Source organism: Anser brachyrhynchus, assembly GCF_964034855.1.
Source record: "Anser brachyrhynchus genome assembly, chromosome: 7".
NCBI lineage: Eukaryota > Metazoa > Chordata > Aves > Anseriformes > Anatidae > Anser > Anser brachyrhynchus.
This window is the reverse complement of record NC_137701.1, coordinates 37,661,306-37,688,805: the sequence shown is the minus strand read 5'-3', so window position 1 is coordinate 37,688,805 and position 27,500 is coordinate 37,661,306. Positions and strand designations below refer to the sequence as shown.

At 39.7% G+C, this 27,500-nt stretch overlaps 1 protein-coding gene across 5 annotated transcripts in view; it reads right to left on the bottom strand.

Annotated features, from left to right (window-relative positions):
• Positions 1–27,500, bottom strand: part of ARHGAP15 (Rho GTPase activating protein 15) — a 331,850-nt gene that overhangs the window by 33,642 nt on the left and 270,708 nt on the right. The gene's annotated exons all lie outside the window — the stretch shown is intronic.

Genomic DNA, 27,500 nt, shown 5'->3' with positions numbered 1-27,500 from the left:
GTATAAACATTTGAAGATAAAATATTCTGAAGTTTATCAATTTCAAGAGCTGTTTATTTGCTGGCAAAATAGGGCATGTTATACAACATATATCTTATCATTTTTGCTCATCAAATCCCCATTTGCTGAATGCAAATTTCTCTGGTCTAAGTGCTCTTGCACCTCAATTTAAATGAATAATAGGATAGACTCTATTAAAATCGGTTTAAGGTTGCCATGGGTGACATATCAGTAGGGTTAAAATGAGAAAAAAGGTCACAGAGGCAGTCCTTACAACCTGTTTTTTTTATTATTATTATAATGAAGCATATGTAAGTATCTATGTAGGTTTAAACGACAACATATTGATATTGTAGGCAATCCTTAGTTTGTGGGTCTTTTTCCATTTTTTTTTCAGACGGCGTAGTCCAAACCAAATAAATGTGAAATTATAGTGTCATCAATAACTCTGAGAATGTATTCAGTTGCACCGAAAATTAGAGCAAAGCCTCAGTGCAATAACACTGTAGACTGACAGATTGTGGATTTGCAGAAATAACAGAAAACTCTTCGAAGACTGTACTTTTGCTGTGGCAAATCCTTCATTTCAAGGAACCAGCAAGGTACTGTAATCATATTAACAAAGCAGCCAGAAACTATACCAAAACACCTCATTTAAGTAGAATTTTGAGTCTTCAGCTAACCTGATTTATGGGATTATGCATGCAGTTATTTGATAAGTATTGAAAATACTACCACTTCACACTGAAGGCTTCCTTGATCTATCTTTTTTTTTTCCTTGTCATAGTCTTATCCTGTTTAAAGCTTAAAAAATACCGCTTCTGACCATTCTAAAGACTTAAAGAATAAAGTAAAATCACAACTTTCCTGATTTTTTTTTTTTGGATCCTTTAAAAGTCAGATATATTTATTGTAGTCTCTCCCTTATTACTCACTTTTTTGTATTATGCATGATTTTCATTTGGATTTTCACAGACAGATTTTTGATACAAACGAGTGTTATATCTCCTTTTTTTTTTTTTTAACCTACAATAAGAAGAAAAATCTCCTTATTTGCTAAGGTTACAGTGTTAGTTTAATTTTCATAGGAGCAGTGGAATATTTTGAAGTGAGTAACATTTACCAAGTCATTAGTTTTATGCAAACTAGGAAGGAAGATGAAAGAAAAAAAATTATCAATTATTTATAGATTGTTAAAATGTATCGTAGTGCAGTGCTACTGTATAGAAATGACAATTAGCCAAACTTACCTTCTATAATTAATAATGCATATATTATGCTCTTTGGGCAACTAATCACCAGTTCTACAAATTTGTTTGACAGCGCTGAAGATACCTATCACACGCGCAGGTTAAAAAAGGGAAAGCAGAACAATGTTCTCCCATTAATGACCGGCTAGCTTTAAAAGGCTTTCAGCAGCACTTAAATTCACGTGGCGCTTCCATCTGACAAAATGGCGGTCTACAAAGCGCCCGGCTGCCACGTGCGAAATTAAAATATGAAGGCTCCTCGCAGAAAAGGTCCCTCAAATTCGTGCTGCGAGCCCAGGAGGTGCGTCGGTGAGCATCTCGTGGCACAGCTACCATCCGCTGTCAGCACCCTTAGGACACTGTGGTGGGATTTGGGCGTCTTACCACATTGAAGTGCCCCTCTTGTACCCAGGCTGTCCACCAACCATGCCAAAAGGTGAGGGGACCTGTCACGCAGTGTCTGAGGCGCTCCAAGGCACACAAATGGCACCATATGCATTGCATTTTGCTGCATGCATCTACTTGATGTGCACGGGCACTTGTTTATTTACTGATTTATTTAGGGACGGACTGGATTTGCAGCTTTGCAACCCACCTCACTAACTTCTGCCCTCATGCTCTGTGTTTGACGTTGTCAGTCCCATTGAAGAGCAGGGAAGGGGGCATAAAGAATTTGGGTGCACACAGGGGACGGCGTCCCATCCCATTGTGACAAAGTCCCTCACTAAGGAAGTATTTTGATCTATAACTATGGATCTTTTGAGCTATAGGACGCATCACTGATGGCTCATCTTGGACATGAAGCAGCGCCATGCTGAAAAAGCCAGGTAAACCATTATTTTGCTATAGCTATGTATACATAGCTTTGTCCCACTTTATGATTTATTTTTATTTTTATTTTTTACTCGAAGATTTTTCAAGAGCAGATTCCCTTTGCAAAACTAAATGGTTCCTGTCTTGTGTTAAACCCTGGTAAGAATTTGTGAGAGGCTTTGGTCACTGGCTACCTGTGAATACCCGGAATGCTAAAGAGTCCTCTACAATCTCAGGGGACAGTACAGCATTATTATTATTTTTTATTTGTTATAAGCCCACTATTTGCAATAATTTATGGATATTCTTGAATTTATAAATATTAAGCTTTTGCCAAGTATTTTAACTATCCCTCCATGGCAAATTGTCTTTAAATACTGGCAGTTTTTTCTTTTTAACATTTACTTGTGGACCAGAAACACTTGCAGTCTATTGCCCCTGGCCTTCTGTGAGAATGTTAGTTAGCAATGCTCATAAAAACTCAATTCATCAATGTGAACATAATTTGCTATGAACAGAAAGCTCACAAAAGGGTGAATTTGTCAGATAGACAGGTGGCCTGAGATCTCTCCCTGATACTGAACGATATGAATAATAGATTCTGGTAAATGTATGCCAAGACTTGAGCTGTAAACACAGCTGCCTCCATTCCCTTCCAGAATAACAGCTTCGAGAACGAAAGCACAGGAACCACAGTTCCACCTGAGGACTAAGCCTGTGCACGTACACACACACACACGCAAACACACACACGCACAAATGCAATATACTCGCAGCCTCACAAAGGAAACAAGCCCCCGAAAAAAGGACATAGCCCTTTCCAGCTCCTTTCGCAGACCCTTGCTCTGAATGGATTTTAACATGTGTGGAGAGCAGAAGGAGAGAATAATAGAAAACATTTAAAATATATTTTAAAATATCTGCAGTCACAGAAATAAATCTTTCTGCAATCCAAAGGGGAAAAAACAATCTCAGCTGGCTTATGTAGGTAAAGGATCCAGACATAAGATGAAAAAAAGTGTCATAATGTCACAGTTGAACACGTATAAACTAAAATTATAGTATTATAGTGTTTTGTTTTTCCCTGTGAATATTACTTCCAAAAATCAGTTAACTACAATGATTCTAGCTAGACCTGCACAAGGATTTTTTTGTAGCAGCCTACTGTTATGTATTTACACTGCATTCATTTTTAACTGTTCTTTTCTATTTTAGTCTTAAATCATTAATTAGTCCATAGACTAGGTTAGAAAGATGTTACACGTGCAAAAGTGACCTTTAGGCTTTCCTAATGCACAGCTTTCTGCTGGGCTGTCACCCGCCGTAACTTCAGGGCAGGCTGAGGGCTGGTCCAGGCAATGCCAATGACCGCTCACTGTAATATCTGGGGACCGGTGGGAAGGACCTCATCCTGGCTCAGGCATCCTGAGCAGCAAATTAGAGGTGGGAGGAAAGGGACAATGCGACAGTGACTTTGTGTTGCTGATAAAAAAACAACAAACAAGTCTTAAAATGGACTAGGTTGTGGCCAGCCATGCTCATTTCTGAGAGCGCATTGACAGTGTGTACAAATGGTTTGGTGCCGTTGACTTTTAAGGGCAGGAGTATAATGTACTGCAGAGGAGAAAGGCTGGCTGAAATGCTTGTTTTGGTCTATCAGATGTTTTTATTTTTGCAGTTTTAGCTGAGGACTGAGATCACCAGATCTGTTCTTTGCATGATCAGGATTTAATATGTTTTCCCCCTTATACATATAAAACAAAAGCCTTTTCCCACACTAGCATGCCTTATTTTAGGGATAAGTCAAGCTCCTTATTTGATCCTTCTTTGGCAGTGATATAGCCCAGGAAATGAATTGGGAATTGTATCATCTGAAGTTCATACATGTTTGTTCATATTTGTTATTTAGGGAGGATGCTTCTCTGTAATGAGTTGGCTAAGGTGAGGACATGTAACACTGAACGCAGACCCAACACATCCTAAAGCTCCCAAAATGTGACCGCATATGAGATATTAAAGGCAAAATGGAAGTTCTGAACAAATGAAATCACTGTCAGAATAATAAAAGAGAAATGAGCTATGATCTAATCTGTTTTCTAGCAGTGTCACAGAGGAGCTATAATAAAAGCTATTTGCAAAGTTCAGAATCATTTCCCGTGCAAAGCCATTCACACACGATACGACTCTGGACAAATGGAGGGGGTCTTGGCTTTGCCAAAAAAATGGTATGTGAATAGTTTACTATTAGTTTTAAGTTTGTGCACCTAAATTACCCAGTTGGCTGCATTTAAGCTCCCTCCCTATTTGAGATGGCACAGGAACTTGTGCACCTGGCTTTCTCCCTCTATTTTTGGTGTATCATCTTCACCCTTTTCTCTTTACAAGTGTAAAGGACAAACAGAAAAAGAATAAAGTCACATCCCTGGATGCTTATCTAATCTGCTTTTGCACCATGCATGCTATAAATGAGGGTACAGCGAAAGATGTATTGTGCCCTCATTGGAAATGCTCACTCTGTTCTCCTCCTCGGAACAATTCATGAGCTGCAATCCCAGTTACAGCGTGCCTCTGTTTCTGTGGCACCATCTCTGTACCAGCATGTGAGGAAGAGGCATACAAAAGGGACGCAAGGGAGGATGAAGTACATAAATTCCCGTTTCCTCCCTGGTCTTCACGATGAGTGTAAGGGAAGTGATAGGAAAATGATGGAGGCATACCTGGAGCTGTACACAGGGAAGCAACTGCTCCACATTTTCCTCCTCTGAAAGCAAATAAAACCAATCTAAGGCTGTTCAAAATTGTGATAATTTACCTGGTGGAATTTTTTTTTTTTTTTTGGTTTTCATTTTAAACTGGATCTAGGTTGGGCAGCTGGACATGGCAGTTAACCAAAGGAAAGAGAACATGAAGCAAAGCTGAGCTGTTCTTGCTCTAGGCTAAGGAAAAAAAAAAAAAAACAAACCATGAAAAGGTGGAAAACTACAGAAAAAAATCCCAGCCAATGTGGAGTCTGTGTAAGAAATGGTAGTTCTGGCCCTCTGTTCATTTCTGAACAAGTGGAATAACAGAAACCGAGCTCTTAAAGAGCTTTCTAGTTTCAGGTCTTTCTAGTTTCAGTTCAGTGCCTTTTACCACAAGCGGGCTGAGGTACTGCAGAAGGAAAAAAAGAAAGGGAAATCACTCTTTCTGTAATCTGGCGTCTACTAATTTCAAACCTGTGGACATCTGCAGTAGAGATTTTAGAGCAACGTGGGCACCATGTATATTTATAAAGGCTCCCTGTCGACCAAAGGGACTGCTGACCCAGAGATCTCCTACTCGTGTGGAAATAAATGAACTGATTAGCATCAGTAGGAAGAGCAGCAATGACAGCAAGCTGTGGGACCTCCCCAGCTCCTCAGTGCCTGACAGTATGGCTGGGAGGTTTCCCTCTCAATGCTTTGGTGTGTGCATATCAGTTACCTCCTGTCCAGGTTGGCATCTATTGGAACTGCATTTTGATATCCTGGTTTTAAGAAAAAAGTCCTTTTGTGGTGACTTGGTGACACGCTGCAGTAAAGCAGCTCCTGGACTTCATGGGGCACCGTCCTCTGAGATAGGCACTCTTTCAGAGCTGCCCATATTGCTTAGCAAAGAGCTCTGCAAAAATACACCTAGTACTCAGGTACACAACCTTCCTGCAAGTCTCAGAATGCAAAAGAGGGCAAATCACTTATTTGCACCCAAATCTTTCACTTGTCTTTGCACAAATGTCTCACTAATCCTCTCAGTTCTCCTGTTAAGAGACTTTAAAGATATACTCCACAGTTCATTACATTATATATCATCAACATTTTTAATTTTCCCCCTCTGTCCTTCAGCTCTTGCATCCAGCCTGTCATCTCTTATATGCTTCCCATCGCACCCATCTTCGTTGTCTCACTTTCCTCTTTGCTTGTCAGTTGTTCCCTCAAATAAGTCTCATGCGCCAAAGGAAAAAAGAATAAATAAATAAATAAAATCACAGAGTGAAAGATTTATTCGGTAGCAATAAATCTATTATCTGGCACGATATGAATAAGGTGAAGAATCTTACTCCTTTTGTAGTTTACTGCACATTGGAGTTACCATGCAAAGCGATAAAATAATTCTGCTGCCGGCAAAAGCACCATCACGCAGCCAGTATGAGTCACCAGCAAAAAGCAAAAGAAGTCAAATAAATATATGATGCATTGCCTCTACGTGGGGAGGCCTAATGTGTGGAGAAGACAAATATTGAGGTCTCTGTCTGTTGGAAGACAGCATTGCTGTACCAACAGAGATGACTACGTAACCAGCTATGAAGAAGAGGTTGCACTTCACATCAAATTATCTTCCTGTGGCAAGAAATGGCATAGGATGTAACCCAAAAACCTTTCTGGACTGAGGACGGGGTCTACAGTGGTAAGTGTCATATGTGTGTATGTGTCCGTTCTGGGTCCAGAAGTTAGGCAAGCTTTCTAGTTTAAGTGTGATTGTGTCTGTTTTGGGGTTGAAAAGATTGGTATCTCCTTTCTATTTATTTTTTTTTTCGTCAAGTAAGTGTAATAAAAAGAGATTATAGAGAGTTCACAGCACCAACCCTTAAAAAGAAGATGCTTAGTGAAGAAGAAAGTCCTTTCTAATTAAAATTAGCATGGATATACCTGGGGCTCGTAAGGCAAAAATCTAGAAGCAGAGGTCAAGCACTTGGGAACTTTAGACCTCTAACATTTAACTTCAGAGTTTCAGCCAGCCTTGATATAAATATAAAACAAAAGATTTTAACTAGATGTAGTATATATGGGGTTTTAGTTTGGTTGCTTAGGACCTGATGTATAGGAAGCTGCTGTATGTGTGGTAACACACCTGTAGCTATCACATACATGCTATAAGCAACATCTTACAGCTTCCCAGCTTGGAAATTCACACTATTGATTGAAGTTGATAAAAAATGGATTATATTGCGGAGAGGACGTGTTAAAATCCCAGTTACTATTTTGAGGGAGTTGATGAGCTTTAGTTATAGCCCTCATGATTGACAAAGAAAACTTGAAAACATCCACAGTTAGGTGGATTGATGATATCGTGAACTGAAATGTGGGAACGCACACAGTCAGGCAATTGCATGGTGGACTTCACAGGGTAATTTTGGTACTCTCTGACATACTGAACAAGAAAGCTAAATGGACAGCATAAAAATAGGAAGTATAATCCGACCTGCATTCCCCTCCCCAGATATAATGCTGTTATTTGTTAATACATTGAAAATAATTGCAGAATAACTTCTATGGATTTTTTTAAAGTGTTTCAGTTTCAAATTGACTTAAATAGAGCTTAAGATCAGTCTGTTGCAGAAAATATGAGATTATGCACCTAAGCAAGTCTAATATGAGAAAAAAAGTTGATTCATGTTACCTTACTTTGATATTATTGAAACCTACCTCTGCCTATACTTCCAGGTCTCCAATCCCAACAGTACTTGAATACAAAACATTATTTGTATTTCTACTAATAAATTAACCTACATAACAGTATCTAGTCTTTCTTTCTAATATAGACTGTCATTTCCACCTCCACACTGCTACATGGTTTCCTAATAATGTCTAATTATTGCACTGCCATCAGCAATAACAAAAAAAGGATTTCATCAGGTAAACTTCCCATGTTATTTTTGCTTGTGGCACAGCTTACTGTGGCACAGTTGTTCCCATTGCAAAAACATGACCATTTACAAAGGAAAGAGTGGTTTGCGATGAACAGCTTTTTACAAGCAAGCAGATGCATTATTATTTATGAAATGGCACATACTACGTAGCTCACAGTGCACAAATTGATCAAGAGATAGGACATGTACATAGATTTTCTGATCTTTTGTCTGTTCCCAGAAGTCACAGTAAAACTACACAGCTCTACAAGTAAGAAATGACCTTAAAGCCACAGGAGAATCCCCATGCGTAAGAGAGTCCTTTGGTGACTTCAAGCTGCCACACTGATTCTTCTGAAGTTATGACTTGGAGCTGGCTCAGCTAGACCTCAGCTTTTTGTCCATAAACACACAAGATAGACGTGCCACAATATCCAAGGTCTAATTAGGCACAAACATCCAGTAGAGTGTTAATAAAAGCCATAAAAAAAGGAGAAATATACTGCTCTTTTTTTTTTTTTATTGGGAAAGGGAATTCCAGGAAATTAAAAACTGCACTGTATATTGGGCATCTCTGGCCAAACTGCAAAAAAACCCTCCTACAAAACAACAACAGAGGCCAGCAATTCCTCACAAGGCTATGTGACCAACCTGCTGGAAAACACACTTTGATTGCATGTGTACAGGAGGTAGGCTGGGGCACCAGGGGAGCGCGCTGCAGCAGCCTCACGCCGGACAGGCTGCACAGTTTGCTGACACGCGATACAGCTCTCAGAAAAGCCTCTGTGCTTCAGGACAAAGCATTCCCACGTCACTTCTCCAGCACGTTGTCTTCAAGTGAACACCTCCTTATGTGGAGAAAGACATGACGGGCACACAGCTGGGGTAGGGGGGTCTGCGGTCACAACCTAGAAAATAGCCACTTCTCCCAGGTCACAGTCCCTAAAAATAATTCTCTGCTACTTGGAGATGGCCTTAGCCTTTTCTGAATGTATTTTTTTAAATGGAAAATATGCATTCACACGTACACACACACAACAGGCAACACGAATAAAAGCATACAAAGGGAAACACCATTAATTCATTTTTTTGACTAAATACCCAACTTAATTCCTCATAAACAAACCAAACCTGATCAAAAATTTCACCTCCTCCCCACAGTGAGCCCCACTGGTTTGGCTTTTTTTTTGAAGACAAGTACCCCAAGCTGCTTTCTATATTTAGTGGAGCAGCCTGAGTGCCCCAGTAAGTATACAACTCCACTTGAACTATTGCACTAAACACAGAGATGGCCCCTTCTTCCCTAAAACGTTCCGGGCCACAAGCTGGATGTGTCAGCAATACAGCAGATGGGGAAAATGTATACAAGTATATTAATTTTGTGGCCCAGATTTATGCAGAACACATATTTGCACAGATTTCATATAGGATTTTAGATCTTGGTTTTAACCCTTAATAGGGTTAAAAGGCTTCCACGTGAAGCATGGAAAGCACACAAACTGCAGCAAAAGCGGCTATGAAGCTGGGGACTGGAAACGAAGGGGCTGCAAGTGGCTGCTCTCACTGGTTGCTGTGGGACCTGATTTACACGAGCAAGTCTGTGTGCCTCAGTTTACTTGCTGTGAAATATTTATACTAATGCTGGCGATCTCACAGCGACTTTGCAAAGCTTAGTTAATTAGCTCTTAATTAATTCAGTTCTTAAACCTTCCTGGATGAAAGCAGAGCTGGGTGAATAAAGCCAAAAATGAAAGAATATTGCTTTTTTTTTTTTTTTTTCCCTAAAAGAAGAGCTGCTGATGTACCCGCATGTTCGCAAACATTCAGGTGAGCACTTTTGTTGGCTCAAAATCTCCCACAGACAAAAGCCCTGCGCATGCCAGCCTCGAGAAGTATTTCTGAGAACATTCATACCAGATGTGTGCTCAAGACCATCCTGAAAAACTCTTTTCATTGTTTGCACAATGATTTGTCAACGAGTTATAACTGTTCATGAATTATTTGCCAAAGGAAAAATAAATTCCCTAATGGCTTTACAGGCTGGTCTATACACACTTTTCCAACTGCAGCCATTTAGGAGCGAGTGCAGCCCCGTCGCTGTGGCACCCTGCTGTGGCCAGAGACGTACCCACGCCTCGGATGGGGGCTACCCCGTTAATTTTTACTGTGGTCTGCTGAGCAGCTCTAATGAGGGCCACAAATTTGCACTGAGGTTTTTTTCAGAGGGGGAGGAGGAGGTAAACTTTGAGGCATCATCTCGGCTGGCGGCGGCACGCGGCCCCAGCTGTGCTGGACAAGCAGGCATCGCCTCTGCAGCTGGGCCCCACCATGGCACAGCACAGTGTGACACGGCATGGCATGGCATGGCATGGCATGGCATGGCATGGCATGGTGGCATGGTGCAGCACGGCACGGCATTGTGTGGCATGGCCAGGAATGGCTCCTGCCGGCAGCCCTGGGAAAAGCCATGTGTGGGGAGCCCTGCGGTGGGGCTTTGCCTCAGAGAAGGCCTAGCGTTGTGGTAAACCTCCTGATGCTGGGTTTGAACACAGGGAGCTTTAAAACAGGGAGAGACACCCAGGTTTCACACTCTTTATTAAGCGGTGGGTGTTACAGTGTCTGGTTTTTGTGCTCACGGCGCCCCTCGGCCTACAGCGAGGTGCTCCTGGGCAATGCATGGAGAGACTGAGCAGCTTCGGTGTGCCTGAATCCAGGCCCATGAGCACACACACTGCCACCAAACCATGCAGGAGGAATCATCCAGTTCCTGCAGGAGGCTCCAGGTCTCTGGGCACCGTGCCCCAACTCTGCCTCTCCCCCGGGCTCAGGTGCTGTGGCCTTTCCGCAGGACGAGGCCATGCTGACACCTCAGCCCACCCGCTGCTTTTTCCAGCAGGGGAAGTGCTCACGTGCACTGAGGTGTAAGCTAGTCTGCAAAGACATTTAAACATTGCTGTAATGCTATTATAAAGTAAATATAATAATGAGCATTGTATGAAAATGCTAAGTTTTACAAAGCTTCTTGATATGCTCTACAGCCGACCTCAGACACCTTCTGTGCTAAAATGTAAGGCAATTAAGGATTAGCACCTGGCTAATCTTTATCTATATCTGAAGTTCATCCAGCTAGATAAACTTTATGTGAGGTGAGTCATAACTATTTGTGTGCAAATGTACCTTTATGTCACTGTATGTGTTCACATTAGGGGGCTGTACCTTCTTTTCGAAACCAACATAGCCAGAGAAGGATAAAGACTGTAAATCTTGCCTTAAATTTAACTCATCCCCAGAACACAGTGGGACTTAGTGACTGACATACAGTAGAAGTGATGGACAAGAAAACCCCATTAACCTGCAGGTCCAGAAGATAACCTAAAACATTTTTGAAGAATTCATTGTAACTGGCATCATATAAACAGCTCAGTTCATTAGGTGACTAATTTCCATTGAACCTTTACTACAGCGTCCATGTAAGTAATGCACAAATGGAGACTGCTCTAAGCCCCCTATTAAAATATTCTCCGCAGTAAATTTGACAAGCTTAGCAAAAAATAGCTGTATCAACTGAAAAACTTGCATTTACGTAGTACCTTATTCAATAACTCAGGAGAACATACAGTATGCTATCTGCAGGATAGCATTTTTTTTTTCCTCCAGATGTCTCTTTTTCCTTCCAGAAGTTGCAGAGCATTGGACAAGCAGTAACAGATGATGAACACATGCATAACTACAAATGGGCAAGCTGATTGTTTTCAGAATTGGTATAAACATTTGCTCTTGGATTGAGATTTAGCCCATAGCAAATCTTTACATTCTCGTTATAAACCTCTGACAAAAAGAGCTTCTAATGAAAATGCTGACAGTGTGAAAACGTGGTTATGGTCAGGAAAACAAATGGATAAAAAGTGGCATTTTGTAGTTCCATATGTATATTTCATCAGGGAGAGCCTGGCTCTGTCTTTACTAAGTTTACATTTCAAAGCAAAAGCTTGACGATAACTGCTTCTCCTACCCTTTCTATTGAGGGCCCCCCCAAACCTACTACTATTATTGCTATCTCCTACGCTAGCATTTAAAAAAAACAACAAAACATACAGAGGCTGGAATATGAACTTCTCTGAGAGCTCAGCAAGAGAGCCAGCAGCTGGATTTTTAGCATCCCTTTTATTTTTGATTATACAGATAATAATGGAGACCAACAGCCTGAATCAGGACATGGCCTCAATGTGGTAGGGTGTTAAAGGCTGAAAAAAAATAAAAAGGCACACGTGGCGAACTGCATTGCCTGTGTTTGCACAGGGGCATGGCAGAAGGCAATGCAAGAGGAGGAGGAGAAAAAGGAAGAGAGGAAGGGCCCAGCAGGATGGGAGCAGTGAGTCAGGCACTCAGGGAAGGCTTCCCAAAAGCTGCTTCTTCTGGGGAGGTGTAAAAAGAGGTCCCTCGCCCCCTCCTGCATGAGAAGCGGGGTGTCTGGAGGGCTGTGGCATTTCTTCCAAACTTAGGCTTGCTGTTATTTTGAGCTACTTGGATGGAAACACCAACGTGGGAGATGAGGAGGGTTGCAGTGTAGGGGAGTGTTTCAGTCCTGTGCTATTAAAAAAAAAAGCAAAAAGTAAAGATGATTTAGGATGTTTAAGTCATATATGGGATCCATACATGGGTACATTAGAGAAGACTTGTACGCTTTTGTACCCACAATAGGAGCTTGATGGGGAGCAGCTGCAGCAGCTAAAACATCCCCAGGCACACAGTGCCTGCAGCCTTGCACATTTCATGGTGCTCGGGGCAGCACAGGAGAGTGGCAGAGGCAGATGAAGTCTGTTGAATGTTTTTCTTCATCAAAGGACAAGGAAACAGCGGATCAGTGGGTGATAATTGAAATGTGGTCCTATATGCCAGTATGACCACCTGAATGTTTTGGGGGACAAGACATTGAATTAGGTGCTATCTGGCAGAACACTAGGGCTCACTAGGCTCGCTTTAGACTAGCAGCTACAGAATAAAGAATAAAGTTAAGAAAATGTAAGATAGAAAAAAAATCCCAAACTCGTGCTGTTAAGTACCAGGAATGTCAAGCAAACATGGAACTGAAAAGCTGGAGGAAATCACACAAAGTGACCCTGCAGTAGGGCAGTAAAATCTGGCTGGATATTTACAGCGGCATTGCTGTTCAGGGTCGGGCAGAAGGCACCATCACCTCTTCATGACCAGTGGGGTCCTGTCTGGTTCTGAAGCCCATTACTCTAAGAAAGATACTGAAAACGATCAGGATACTCACACAACTCCAAAAAAAAACCCCAAAAAAAACAAAAACAAAAAACAAACAAACAAAAAAACAACAAAACAACAACAACAACAAAAACACAAAACTAAGTCCATTAAAATAAAGCCTTGACTACTGTGTTAGAAGCAATGATGGATGTGGTGAGACGAAAAGGAGCTAAACAAGCTCAGTGAAGTTATGACTGAGGATGCCAGAGGAATGGCAATGAACCACGATCTGAAGGAAGCAAACATGAAGGACAAGACCATGTCTCCTCCGGAGCCAGCGAGGGTTTTGTGAGTGACGTCAGCGTGACCCAAATCCTGCTGCAAGGAGACAGAGGACATGCTCAGCACAAAGAGGGTGCTGCAAGTAACGCTTTTGCATATAGCAAATTCAAATGTTGCTGAATTTCAGGAAGCCCTCCTGATAGCAAGATTGCCTGTGGAAGTGGAAAATCCTCATGCTGCAGAAATAGTAAACAAATATACTGAGCATAAAGGCTTCACTGGCGGGTGCTATAATGAACACAGAATTATATCGCTGCAACAATATACACCCACTGCATTTGACTCCACTTGAAGAGATGAGAGCTCTTAAGTTGCGACGTTGAAAACAATTTAATCGAACCTGGCTAATTAGAATATAACAAGTAGTTTAAAATTATGCAACGCTCTAAAAATCTTTTAATTAGTTTGAAATTCTGATGGCAAATTAGTAAACGTACATCAGTAACTTCCTGTGCTTGATTCAATACATAGAAAGAAATAAGATATGTTTTGTCAATAGGGACACTTTGAGCAAACATACACAAGCAGAAAATAATAACGTAGAGTAAGGAATAATTAATTAATTCAAGCTTCAAGATAAGATCACTGTGTCCTGCTGACCCTACATGTTAATCAGTTGATTGATTAATTGCTACAATCATAATAATTATAGGGTGTAAATCTAAATACATTTAATGATAGTTTACACTTAGAATAAAAATGTCTTTTATGTCTGCTTATCTTCTTCATTTCTTGAAGCCCAGTCATATTTTTTTGTTTGCCATAAATAAACCTGAAGCATTTTTAGATGTTATCTTTGTGATGAGGTAGGCTTATACTTCATTCATCTCATCAGTGTTTTTTTTTTTTTTGTGGCCTCCACCTCCTGTCTAATGAAAAATATGTTCCTAGACGGGAAACAATTGATTATGTGCAATGACCAATACAGCTTCATCAAATGCTCATCCTTAAATGAAAGACAAGGGGACACACCAGTAAGCCTATTGTATCGTTATAGACTGCCTTTATCCAGAAGCGCTTTACACACTGAACGCTTCTTCTACCACATAAACACAGTCTGGGGCGACATGGTAAAGCAGATTAGTAGCACAAGAAAATATTTACCAAGATAAGCTAAAGGAAATTTAAAAAAATTTTTTTTTTTTGGTTTCTTACTTATAGACAATGCAGAAGACCTTGACATCTACATCACTTTTGATGGGAGTGACTCCATTAAACCAAAGGTATGGGTCCTTGTGTCTCAACTGGCATCGCTAAAATCCATCTCTTAAAATGTACATGAAGGGAAGAAACAAGAGTTCCTCAGTTAAATCTGCTGAACATGATTAAAATGTGCAATTAAACACTAGGTCTTCAGTTCCTAAGAACTCACTGAGCCAGTAATGAGGCGTTTTGGTAGGAGTGTGAGGTAGGAGTTGTTGTATGCTGCATGTCCTGCAGGTAAAACTCCTGTTTCTGTAGTTGCCAACCTGGTTAACAAGTCCTACATGTTTGGTCCCAACATCTGCTAATATTACAACTCCTTTGTGTTTCTCTTGAGGTGGAAAGTGGCCTGAAGTGGGAATTTCAGTTGTTTCAATAGCAAAACACCTTGGTGATTCGAGAATTAAATTTCGTTCTGTTTTTAACATTTACAAAACTTGCCAGCTTAATTTTTATCTCATTTTTGCTATTGCAAAATATTTGAAAGTCTTAAATAAGTGTGTTCCTTATATTTCTGAAAAGTATATGTTAAAATCAGTTAAAATCTAGACATTAACACCAGATTTCCTGACCAGTTTCAATTCTGAAGCTCTGGAAATTCTGGATTCCTCTTTTCCAGAGTTGGTATCCATATCCTGCTTTGCAACTCTTGTTTTGCAGTGATATTTGTTAAATAAATAATGCTAGGTTAGAAATTACAGTATAAATATTTTAAGGAGCCACTAAGGCATTTTCAAAAGAAAACGAAGCAAATTCCACTGAGTGAATGAACTTTTGCGGCCTTCAAAGGGTTACCTGACCTTTTACTTTTGCAGCTTGCTTGACTCAAAGTTACAGCATTGGAGGAGATAACAGTGAAACTGTACTATAAAAATAAATTACTATCATGAATATTAAGCAACAAGGATATAATAAACATGACTGCTTACATGATTCTGATTTATTGATACTGATTTGCTAGTAAATTATCACACAAAGTACTCGTTTTAGTTGTTTAGGAACATGTGCAAAATAAAGCTTGGTGGACACTTCCCAAAGACCTTGACATCTGTCACTGAATTCATACTTGGGGATTCTTGATGCCTATTTTTCTGTTATGTGGTACAGCGTTGTATTTACTTTCCTTTTCCACATACATATATATATATATTTTTTTTTTTCTATGCTGTCTGGCTTCCTTAAACTGTTTTTTAGCTCTGCACAGTTTTAAAAACTACTATCATGGAGGTTCAGCTCTGACACAGTGGAACAAATCCAGCTGCAAAATCTCCTAAAGGCTGTTCATGCTTGTTCTGTTAAATAGTGCTCACTTTGAGTCAAGAGGTTTCATTACTATATTTATGAACCTCTTGGCACCAAGAGTTGGGATTTCCCAGTGCTAAGCATTAATGCATTTTGCATCACTCTTTAGCATCGGGAACTCTGGATCACTGGTGCTGAGGGGTTAAAGACAGTAAAAAGCAGATCTTTATTTCCAGATAGCAATCTTTAGTGCATGTGTGCATGCTTGCTGTTTGTGTGTGTGCGTGTGAATAGTCTGAGCAGCTATCAGATAACAGAGGGAGATAGCGGGCTGCCACAGTCACTAACAACTACCAGGAACTGCAGATTTTAAGGGATCTCAGCATTAACAGCCTGCTGCCTCTATTCTGCATCAGATATTTGTTATCCAAATTGATGGAGAGTATTCCATCTGAGAATAGGATTATTCTCCTTTAAATTTAAAGCCTGCTTTGTGCTTATGTGGCTTATATCACTTCATGACACGGTGTGTTATGTCAAACCTAAGATTATTTTTGGAGATTTCTGAGACAGAATCTACTTCATTTTGCCTGTCATCAGCCTAAAGCATGTGCCAAAAGACCCCTTTTTTGAAGCAGTGATTCACAAATACCATCTGAACTAAAGGACAGCTACAGCTTCAAAGCAAAAACACGTATCTTGGATCAAATTCCACTAACATTTCATGAAGTGGTCACAGTTTTGATACTTCTTTGCAGAGGATTTGTATCCATACAGTGGGCTGTTTTTTTTTTTTTAATGTTAATACACTTCAGCTTGCAAGCAGAAATGTAGCTCATCAGGTGCCCTGATCTGTGTTGTAAAGAAAAACAAGCCATGAACTCAGCTGCAGAGAGCATAGGCTAGTTCTGGCTGCATGTGAACACACAGATGCAAATCAAACATGAGTCAAGGAAGAGGCTATTCTAAAAGTGGCACTTGATAGCCCGGGGTGGGAGCTGCAGAAGCGTATATAAACCTGCCTGCCAGGCAGCCCTTCCTGCTTCTTCCTGTTTGTTTTTGTTAGAAAAAGAAGAAAAAAGAAGAATAAAAGGGAAACAGGAAGGAAAAGAAAAAGAAAGGAAAAGAAAAAAAAAAGAAAATGAAAACGAAAATGAAAATGAAAGAGAAAAAGAAAAGGAAAGCAAAAGAGAAAAAGAAAAGAAAAAGAAAAGAAAAAGAAAAAGAAAAAAGAGAAAGAAAGAAAGAGAAAGAGAAAAAAAAGAAAAAGAAAAAGAAAAAGAAAAAGAAAAAGAAAAAGAAAAAGAAAAAGAAAAAGAAAAAGAAAAAGAAAAAGAAAAAGAAAAAGAAAAAGAAAAAGAAATACAGCAGGTATTTCCTAAGAGTTTAAGAATATCTCCACTTCTCATTTATAGTTTTTCAAGTGTCCCACGTTCGTGGCTGCTTCACAACTTACTTTTTTCTGAGTGCTGAATACAAGTTTGCTTTTCTAACCATCTAAGCATGCCTAGGTGAAGAGGTTTTGTGCCTCACTAGGATTTTTTTCCCAGTGCAACGCTATCACTCAAAAGTGTTTAACAGTGAATGAGTCAGACCATGAGCTGTCGGTGAATTAGATTGTGCTCCTGATCTTGGTGAGATTATCTGTGTGATATACTACCTTCCCAGGCAATTAAGGCATTAGTGCTTTGGCCAAAATGTAACAATATTCTCCCTGAGTCAAACGGGTTAACAGGCTAATGAATTTTATATAGAAGGGAGTCAAAGGGAGCAGTTTGACTCTCCGGGAAGCAAGACAAATTGCATTTTACTTTAAAGTTGTGGGCATTTCAAATTCAGTACCTGTACTATAAGCACAAGGCAGTGGATTGCAGAAATATTTCTGTGTCCAAGGCAGCATCCTTAAAGAAGAAATTTTTATTCACTGAGTTTTTTCTGCAATAGGTTGTCTCAGCTCTGCACACTCCCTGACACCATTTTCAGGGGAGGATGTGAGCGCTACTCCTTCCTTCCATTCCCACATTATTTCTTACTTTGCTTGACCCCTCTTTTTAGCTGTTATCTGGTACAGCTGGTGGAGTACAGCTGCTAAAGATGCTTTTCCGTAGCCACTTTGCCCGGTTTTTCAGTACTACTACTTTCACAATTTGTGTCCCTCAAGAGACGTTATAAATCATATTAACTTTGAACTCTGGCCCAGCCTTGGTAAGAACACAAGCCTACCCTCACATTTAGACGTCATGACTTTTACAAAGTATTTCAGTCGCAGCCGTACTTCCCATGGCAGGCACAGCTTCTCCCAAAATGGTGAGGCTGGGAAGCCAGGGCTGTGTCAATAGTTGCTGCGAGGTGATGCTGTGAGGGATGGGGAAATCAGACTTACACCCCAAACAACCTGTGCCTGATTTTAACCTATGACTTAACATTTCTCTCTAATCCTGTGTCATCAGTAGGAATTCTGTGGGTAGCCCTGTTGTTGTTATGCTTGTCATATCGTTTTGCTTTATCATCCCCTTTAGCAATGTGCTGTTTTCCTTTTCCAACATTGTATGTGTGCTATTATGGTAAACTGGGAAGACAATTTCTTTGACCGTTCATGACTTGATTCTGTGCCTGCCTACTTTGTGGAATTTTTAAAACATTTAATTTCATTTCTTTCTCCATGCCATTTTCTGACCATTTCTAGAACATTTCCAGAAAGAATGATCAGTTGTAACTCCCTATCTGACCAAGTTCTGCTCTCAGATTGCAAAGGTGCTGTTGGAGCAGGTCTATACTACTCAGTGTATTTCTACTAGATTCTCACCCAAAGATTTGTCATGGTCCTAAATGTAAAGGCTGAAGCTATTTTCTTCTAGTTCATTTAATGCACTATTATCAGGAGTCTTCTCTGAAGTTGCAAAGTTTCTTCCCTGATGGCATGCCGCTATGACACTTTTTGTCATTACAAAGGAACATTTTGTAAAACTGCAAAGTAATGGTCCATGTTAAGGTACGTTTCATGGCTAGTTTTACCTGCCAGAATGTCAGGACCCATAAAGAGGAGAAATTTCCAAAATGAAGAGTCTGATGTCAGGAGAACTGGGGCAGCGTGGTTGGAGGATGCTGGTGCTGGAGAGCCCTAAGGGAGGTAACAGTCCCTTGAGAGGACTAAAAGGTATAAATGAATACAGCTTAAACTACCAGGGACCCAAGCTGCTTGAAGCATTCAGGATGCATAAAAGTGTATTCAGGATCCAACTCCATAAAGTTAGGGTCTACTCTGAATATCACAGCTGTAACCAAGAGCTGCAGTTACTGTGTTTTCAGATTTTCCATAGCACACCCTACATTATCACAGTGAACACCATTTGCTGTTATTCCTTCTGCAGGGTAAATGTACTTTCCTTTAGCCACGTCTTCAAGTACCCATGTAGTGAGGGCCAAGGAACAACTGCTACCACCAAGACTGCTTATCATGCCTGCTTCTCTGCTGGTTCAGACCCAACAAGCCAGCACACATAGACGTGTGGCATTACTCTTGAGGAAGGCAGCAACTTTTAGATAGTAAGTAGGTATAAGGAGAGAAGAAGACGGCACAGAACTGGAGGTGATGACTTTCAGCATCCCTTTCTCTTGCTTTTGAAGACTCTTCTTTTCTCTCCCTCCCTGGCCTTCTCTTTCCATTTTCCCCCCTCATCTCTTCCAGTTTTGCACTTCTGAAATTGTGTAACTGGGGCATTATAGGCTGTTTCTCCTCCTGCTATTACTTTCCCTGAGTGGAAGCTTCACTCACAAGCCTGATGAAACATTTTTTCCCCTCAAACCCAGAGTGCCAATTCTCACTTTGTCAAGAGCTCCAGATAACCTCCATGAGTAGTTCCTCTCCCCCTGCCTCCCGCAAATGCTCCAGGTTACAGAGATCTTGTCACAGCCACTAAACAGCTCCTTCTCTCTCTCTTTTTTCTCCTCCTATCTGCCTGAACCATGTTATTTCTTGGATATCTCAATTTCTCTTTGTCTTCTCTTTCACGGTTCTTCTCCCTTGTGGTTTTCTCCATGAGCTTCTCCTGTGCTAACCTACATGTGAACTAACAAGTTGGCTCGCTTCTCACTTCTGCCCTTTCTTTCCACTACGAAAATATTTTCTTAATCACAGATCAAATTTAAATTACACAAATACACTCTATTTTCTGTGCTCCAAAAGTAAAAGAGGAGCAAACTGAAACCCATTTCTTTTTCCATTTGCAGTTTTTTGGTTCTGCACTCTGTCAACCGGCAGTCGGTGTAAACCCAACAGGGAGGTACTGGAGCCTCAGTGATTAATCTGGCTATCATTTACACATGTAAACATTTTTTATTGGTTTTTTTTTTTTTTCAAATTGGAGTGAGACACACTGCTTCCCAGATGACATTTCCACCCAGAATCCAGTGACTTCTCCCATATGCACTAATGCTCTGAGCACCCTTGTCCCATGGCAGGTAAGAGCCCAGAAAAATCTTTTAGCCTCACTAGTACTTGTGCAATCAAGGACAAGCCTCAGTTTGGACATAAGGCTGTCTAATAAATGCTATTTGCAAGCACTGGTTTCAAAGCACTGTACTGGACCTACCATGTACAGCAAAGTTCTTGCAGAAAGTTCTCACTGAGCAGATTACTACAGATTCAGATCCAACAATTTATTGTGTAAGCATTAAACCATTCATACGACAAACACCTGTGCAAGCCAGTTGGCCTAGTCAATTCTTGTTTAACATTTAATTATGAATATAATTAGCATGAGTTAAGAGACAGGCCAGGCATCCGCAATAAAATTTCCACTATGCTAAAAAAATTATAACTATAATAAGAAAAAAGACTAAATTGCAGAGAGTATGTCCCTGCTGTGCAAACTTTGCATGACAGCAACATTCAAATACAAATTCTTTTAAAACTTGTCCATTTTCTTTGATGAGGATTTTAAAGCCTCCACCATATTTATAAGACCAAATCACACAGGTTTTCTGTTCTTTTAATTTTAAGGCAATTTTCATCACTGATGTATCCCTTTCAGTGAGGTTCTCCTCTTTTTCTCGAAAGGTAAATTAATTGATTTGATGGTGTCACTGGAACACTGTCTTAAGTAAAGCACATCTAAGAGTTTTATGAAGTGCTCTTTGTAGTACAACAGAATTGTGTGCTAGCAGAAGAAAAGAATTAGTAAATATTACAACATATATCTTTTATAGGTAGATTCTTACGTTTAAAAAAAATCAGCAAAGTCAACCTAGAGTCAGGTTCCCTATGGACAGGTGTTATCTCGGCATTTTTCACAGAGCAAAGCCCAGCAGAGGAGCTAAACCACCATATGTAGTTTTTCTATTCATTTTCCTTCAAATAACTTGTTTAGAAATTTCTATGTGGGAAAAAAAAAAAAGAAATGTTCTGTCCGAGTATTTTCTACCCATGCCCTTTATTTCTGAACATGTTGGGCTATTTTCCACCTCAAACGACAAATCTATTCATAGATATGCCCTCCAATTTTTTATTCTAAAGCGGTTGCTTCCAGACCTGGAAAGATCTATTTAAAAATGCTGCTGAGTAGAAACAGTTTGCAACTGCGAAGGGAAGGTCACCAAAGGAGAGCCAGGAGGTTACTGGGGCATCTTGTTCCTTGACACCTCTTGGGAACAAAAGGCCTGGAGTGAACCTCTCTTGTTACCAGCCTGCTGCTATTACAAATACGTCAGCCGCCATTTGCATCTTCAGCACAGGTGTGCTTTCTTTCTGCCTCCAGTCTGAGACCACGCTAGAGCATGGTGGCTTCAATGGGTGGGAACAAGTTTAAATGTACTTGCAGGCAGTTTATACACCCGCTTGTGGAATATTTGTACATTTCCATGGATAGATATACCTGAGACTATGCCATCCATAAAATAATATATTTTAAAAAAAAAAAAAAAGAAATCTGAGTTGTGCCCCAACTTTTGAACACTTTTTTTTTTCTACACTTTTTTTTGTCGTTGTTGTTGTTATTGTTCTGTTCATGTTTAGTTACTAGACCTCTACTGTCTTCTGATTTGACCCAAAAGGTATTAATATGATTTATCATGTAAGATTTATTATGGTGACCTTGGGTTTGTTTACTAATCACCATGTTCACATGAAATTGAGGCTTTCTGGTGCCATGCCAAGCCCCAAAACTTCCTTGAACAAGTAAAAGAAGGCTAGGAAAACAATTTCAATAGGAGGCTCACCAACTGCGAAGCTGAAGGCAGTTTGATTAGGACTCGAAGCCCACAGATTGAGATTATGACAGAAATTTGCATAATGCCAGAGACTGATAAGATTTGGTTTCTCAGGAACCTATTACGTGATGATGTTAAGAGACTGTCATGGATTTCTTACAGTGCAATATGCTGACTTGTCTTTCCAAGACGAGTTGGCCTTGAGCCTTGTTCTTTGTAAGCCTCGAGTGAGGTTTCTTTAGATGGCTTTTGAAAATTTCTTTAGACATCTTCTGTAACTTTCCACCAAGATGATACAAGGATGTTATGACTGTCAGAATAAATGAATGTATTTACTTCCTTTCTGTTTCCCAGCTACTATTTTCATAACACTGCATAGTGGTTCAGAGCAGGTCCTGGCTACACCACGTTTTCAACCAATGTAGCTCTGTTCCTTGATCATGATTATGTATCGATGACTGGATTTGTTTATTGCCTCCTGACACAACTTTTTGCCTGATTTGGATGGAGGCTGCCTCCGTGCAAACTCCTCAACAGTTGCATTATTCAGTGCAAATTTCGTGATGGCCTGCTGCAGACCGAAGCGTGATCGTTGCCTGCATAGACATGAGTTTCTGCAGCACATCGCCTCGGGCTGCACACGCAGCAGGTTTGGGGGGGGTCTGAAGCCAGAGCAGAGCCCAGGCTCAGAGCAAACCCTTCTCCTGATGCCAGCCACCCTAGAGATGAAGACAACTGACTGACATGGAGGGGTTCGATGTCTCCTTATAGCAGTGATAGCTTTTGTGGGTTAAAAAACCAGCCTACTGTTCTAATGAAAGAAGCATTTATTGCTTTTATCACTTTTCTTAATATGACTTAATATGACCATGACTTTGTGGACTGGGCAGGACCAGTGAAGACCAGTATCTCATACCAGCAAAACTGTAATAAATTTAATGTCTAACATCTTTCAATAACCCAAAGAGTTATAAAACTCTGTCATATGTAAGATACTAAATAACCATTTTCCTCAGTCTCTGTATAATAGGGTAGCACAAAACATTATAAGATTGATAGGAACGACATTGTGAATTCTGCTTAGCATACACCAGGAGACCTTAATTGATATATCAAAAGGATATGTGTGAAATCAGTTGAAAAAAGTGTTAATAATCTAGTAGAATAACCAAAATAAATAAATAAATAAATCCAGATCTTGAAAAAATAAAAAGTGTTTCTAATGTGGGCCTTTGGTAGTTTCTAGGCATTTAAATTAATCACCATTATAATTCTGAAAACCTTATTATCTCCCATCTAACTCTGAAGGTGCTGCAGTTGTGGCCCTGGAAGGCCCTTAGGTGCCTACAGCTCTACTGCTCCCCATGTAGAGAAATGTTTAGTTTTCTGCTAGGCCCAAAAAGCTTGAGCTCCAAAGATGGGGGTTTCTTTGCCTAAGTGTCTGGGGAGGGCTGGTTCTGTGAATGAGATTTTGCAACCTTTCATTTTTAGTAATCTCACTGCTATGTTCATCTGCCTTAGCTAGGAAGCTCACAGGAGTAACAGATACCTTCATTCAGAAAACTGTCTGTGGAAGCATCATTTTGGTAAAAAGACTTCTATTTAGAGTATACGCATATATATCTACATTTCTGTGCATGTGTGTTTTAAACAATAAATCACCTATTTATCTACAATACTTACATGACACCTATTAAATTTATATTGTAGATAAGGAATTGAAATAAAGGTGTAATTAATAGACCTCATTGAAAAAAAAACTTTCCAATGTAGTAATGTTTCCAACCTGTTTCCAGACAAAATCAAAGATCTGAATTCAGGCCTTTCAAACCAGAGACAGATGTTGCAGCTTTGGGAACCTGGTGGAATTTTCCTTTATAGAATATCAGTTTGGATTATTATTTTTTTTAGCTGCAGTTGGACAGATGAACTGTCTATACGGCTTTCTCCAGCTGAACAGATCTGGAATGACTAGTCAGCACTTGAATATTTCCCATGTTGAATTTTCCCATTTATTTTATACTGTGCATATCAGTCATAATTGCAGAGGACACCACAGTGTCTACCACAGTAGATAAATTTATTTTTTTTTCATGCCTTCTGCCTGAGACCTCTCAACAAAACTTGTTCAATTAAATTAAACATTCATAAGCAGCTAACACATTTACCTGCTAATATTTTTAACATTTTTTTAATTTTTTTTTAATTTTTATTTTTTTATTTCAGTGGCTGAAGTTCTCACAGAAGTTTGCATGGCCATACAGATTGAATTCTGCAAATAAGGTGATTAAGTGTTTCAGTTATTGGCACTTCTACCACCTTACTCACATGAAGCACAATTTTACTTGCAGACAATCTCTTGAACCACGTCTGTTGATCTTGCAGAAAATCAATAGAACTATTTGCGGTGCTAAGTAATTTAAGTGTGGCTGAACCTGACTTCATAGCAGCATTTGGGCACACTTTAGAAGTGCATATTTCATCCAAAATACCACAAAATGACTTGCCAGTAATATATTAGACAAAGTCCTTGAAAAACCTGCTTTCCAAATCCTAAGAAACAAAATTAGTATTAGGTCAGAGGTCTTGTGGCCTTCCATTTATCATTTATAAATTCTCTGATATAAGCTATATGGACAGTAATTATCCTGCTTCAGCCTGGCAAGCAGAATTCTGAGATTCTATAATGCCCTGAATTATCTCCTAATATTCTGGCCATATCTAAATTGTTCTAATATTATGGCCATATCTAAATTTATTTGTAGGGGAAATTGAAGGTAGAGAGCAAGCACTTTGCCTAATACACACGACTGTAACATTTTATTCCTATGCACATAATAGTGATGTTAATTAAAATGGCATCATCCAGGAAAAGTAATATTAAGCTTGCCATGGAATTTTTCACATAATCTTTAAAATAGCATCAGCATAAGAAGACCATGGCACCTCTTGGGTACTTGTTCCTCCTGAAACTTCTAGCTAAATGACTAAATCCCCAAGAATTATGGGCTTTACTGTTACTACCCACTACAGGTTTTTACACTACTTCATCTTACTTACCAAGTGTATAGCTCTGTTTGAGCGGTGCTCAGTGCTGGACCAAGGATATAATCATCAAGGCAGTGTGGGAATGTGTCCTAATTATTACCTTTTTCCTAGCAGTCTTCAGGTTGGTTTATTTCTGGTGATATTAAGTGCTCATTCGAGCTGTACTGCACATCCCATGCAATGCATGCTAATAATACTGATTTTGGAAGAATGGACAGAAAAGACAGAGACACAATAGCCTCTTTTTTACAACATCCTGAAGCAGAAATTTTCTAGCAGTGCAGCACAGGCCAATTTTCTAGCAGCTCAGGAAGAGCAATTAACACAAACTAGCCGAAGAATCAGCTGCTATGGAAATGATATTGAAGACAAGAGATTTTTTATTTTGCCTCGGGACTATTAACATGTAGAAGAGGTCCAAAAACACTGGAAATGCCTAATTGTTGTTTATAGATGTTATTTAAGTAGAGATGGTAAGAATATGGATTTGTAGATACTATGGGAGTAAAGGCCAGATAAGGAGAAGATTGATTGGAAATCGTAGATTACATTAGACAGTTGGATTAGGTAGAAATCACCCTGATGTGCCGTAAAGAAAGCAACAAGAATTAGGGATTTGAAACAGTGCAAAGAATGTCTTAGAGTACTAGCATTTTCTTCCTAGGAATAAACTGTCTTAAAATCCCTCTATAAATGACTGTTCATTAGTCTATCAATGTGTATAATGGCTCTCAAAATCATAATAAGAATTAATAATAGTTCAAATAGCAGAAAGGGACATTAATTTCTCACTCATGAATATTAATGCTTTAGGGGAGAGTCTCTTCCCGACATGCTTTCAAACTCTATTTCACAAGTCTCTAATCGGTTACCTGTTATTTTTACTGTCAAAAGACTCCCCACTGGGCCACCAAAAGATTTCGTATCATCCCGACTTGGATGGTAGCACGAGGGTGAGAACAGAAGATAGTGTGAAGGATGAGATCATGGTGTCGTGATAATGTTCTTCAGAATACAGCAGTGTTGGCTGAGCCAAGGCGCACTCTGAAGGGCAACAAGTAGAGATAAGGGGAGGCGAAGACTATATTTAGGTCCAGAAAACCAGTCTGACGGTGGATTACCAGGACAAGAAAGTGAAAAACACAGAGGATACATATTAAATGCTTGACTGCGGAATAACGTGCATAAGAAGAGATGGGAACAGCAATTCAGGCTGTGCCCCATGAACTGACTGCATCCGCTAAGGGCACCAGGTCTCCTCCTTTCTGAGAAGAGGTAGCTGGTGGATGGGAACCACCTGAAGGCCACGTTCAAATGCAGGTGCTTTGAAAAAGCATCTTAACCTAACGCATTGCAGAAACTGAAGCTGGACAGTAAGAAAATCGTTATTTTTTTGCCCCTCTTAGCATTGCAGAGACTGTGCAATAGGAACTTAGGCTGAAGGGAGAACCTTCTCCATCTAGTTTCTGTGTGCTTTGAAAGGAGAAGTGAGCTGCCAAGAGAAAACTTCCAGGTAATGTGTTTCTTTACGTTGTGTATTTAACTGCGCTGCATCTCTAAATAAGTGAGAAGGGAAAGATCTTGTGAGATGTATTTAACCTCATTATATCTGATGCTGGGTCTTGAAAAGCTTTAGTTGAACTAAAGACTCTTATGAATATAAAATCAAAGTGAGCCGTACATTAAGGGCTTCATATTCTCTGACAGCTGCGCATGTGCACACACAGCTCTCATTAACAGTAATGGAAAATATGCATGCCCATCGTTCAGAAAACAGATCTCTAAGTACTTTATTGTTTCTTTTTTTATTATTATTATTATTTTTTCCTGGCAATTTTTTTCTATTGGACCTTTAATTAAGCTCCTACTTGGCCCTTTCCCTTTAAGCTATCTCCTCCCCCCCCCCTCCCCATTTTCAAGGGGAGTAAAACCCAAATCACTCTGTTTTTGAAGCAAGTTTTTCCAAGCTGCTACAGTTTTACAAAATGCACCTGCAAATATTAAATACAGAGAGGATTTGCAGCCTATAAACCAGAGACATGTAACAGAATAAGTGCCTTGGACTTTGAAAATACTTCTGCTGCCTGCTGACTTAAAAAAAAAATAAATAAAGCAAAGGTAGATATGAAAAGTAGAACACGAACGTTTTTGCATTCTTTTTGTGATCGCTGTAAGGCAAGAGTCTGCAACCTTGTGGAACAAAACACATGCATTTCATTCTGATTAACATAACGACAGCCCCTTCTAACATAATTCACAATTATTAGTCTCTCCTTGTGTTTGGGGATATATAGATTATCATCCGAGCGTATTTTGAGCACATACACATTTTAATTCCTTTCCTAAACCATTTTAGGCACTGAGGTAATATTGCATATATAAAATTTATAGTTCAATAGTTTGATATTTTTTCCTCTAGTTAAATAACTAAATGCTGTAGGAGGTAAAATGCAATCAAAAACAATAAAAAGACAGGATCATGGATAATGGAAGGTAAGTCAGATTTGAGATGTCTCTGTTCTTCCATTTTAAAGTTTATT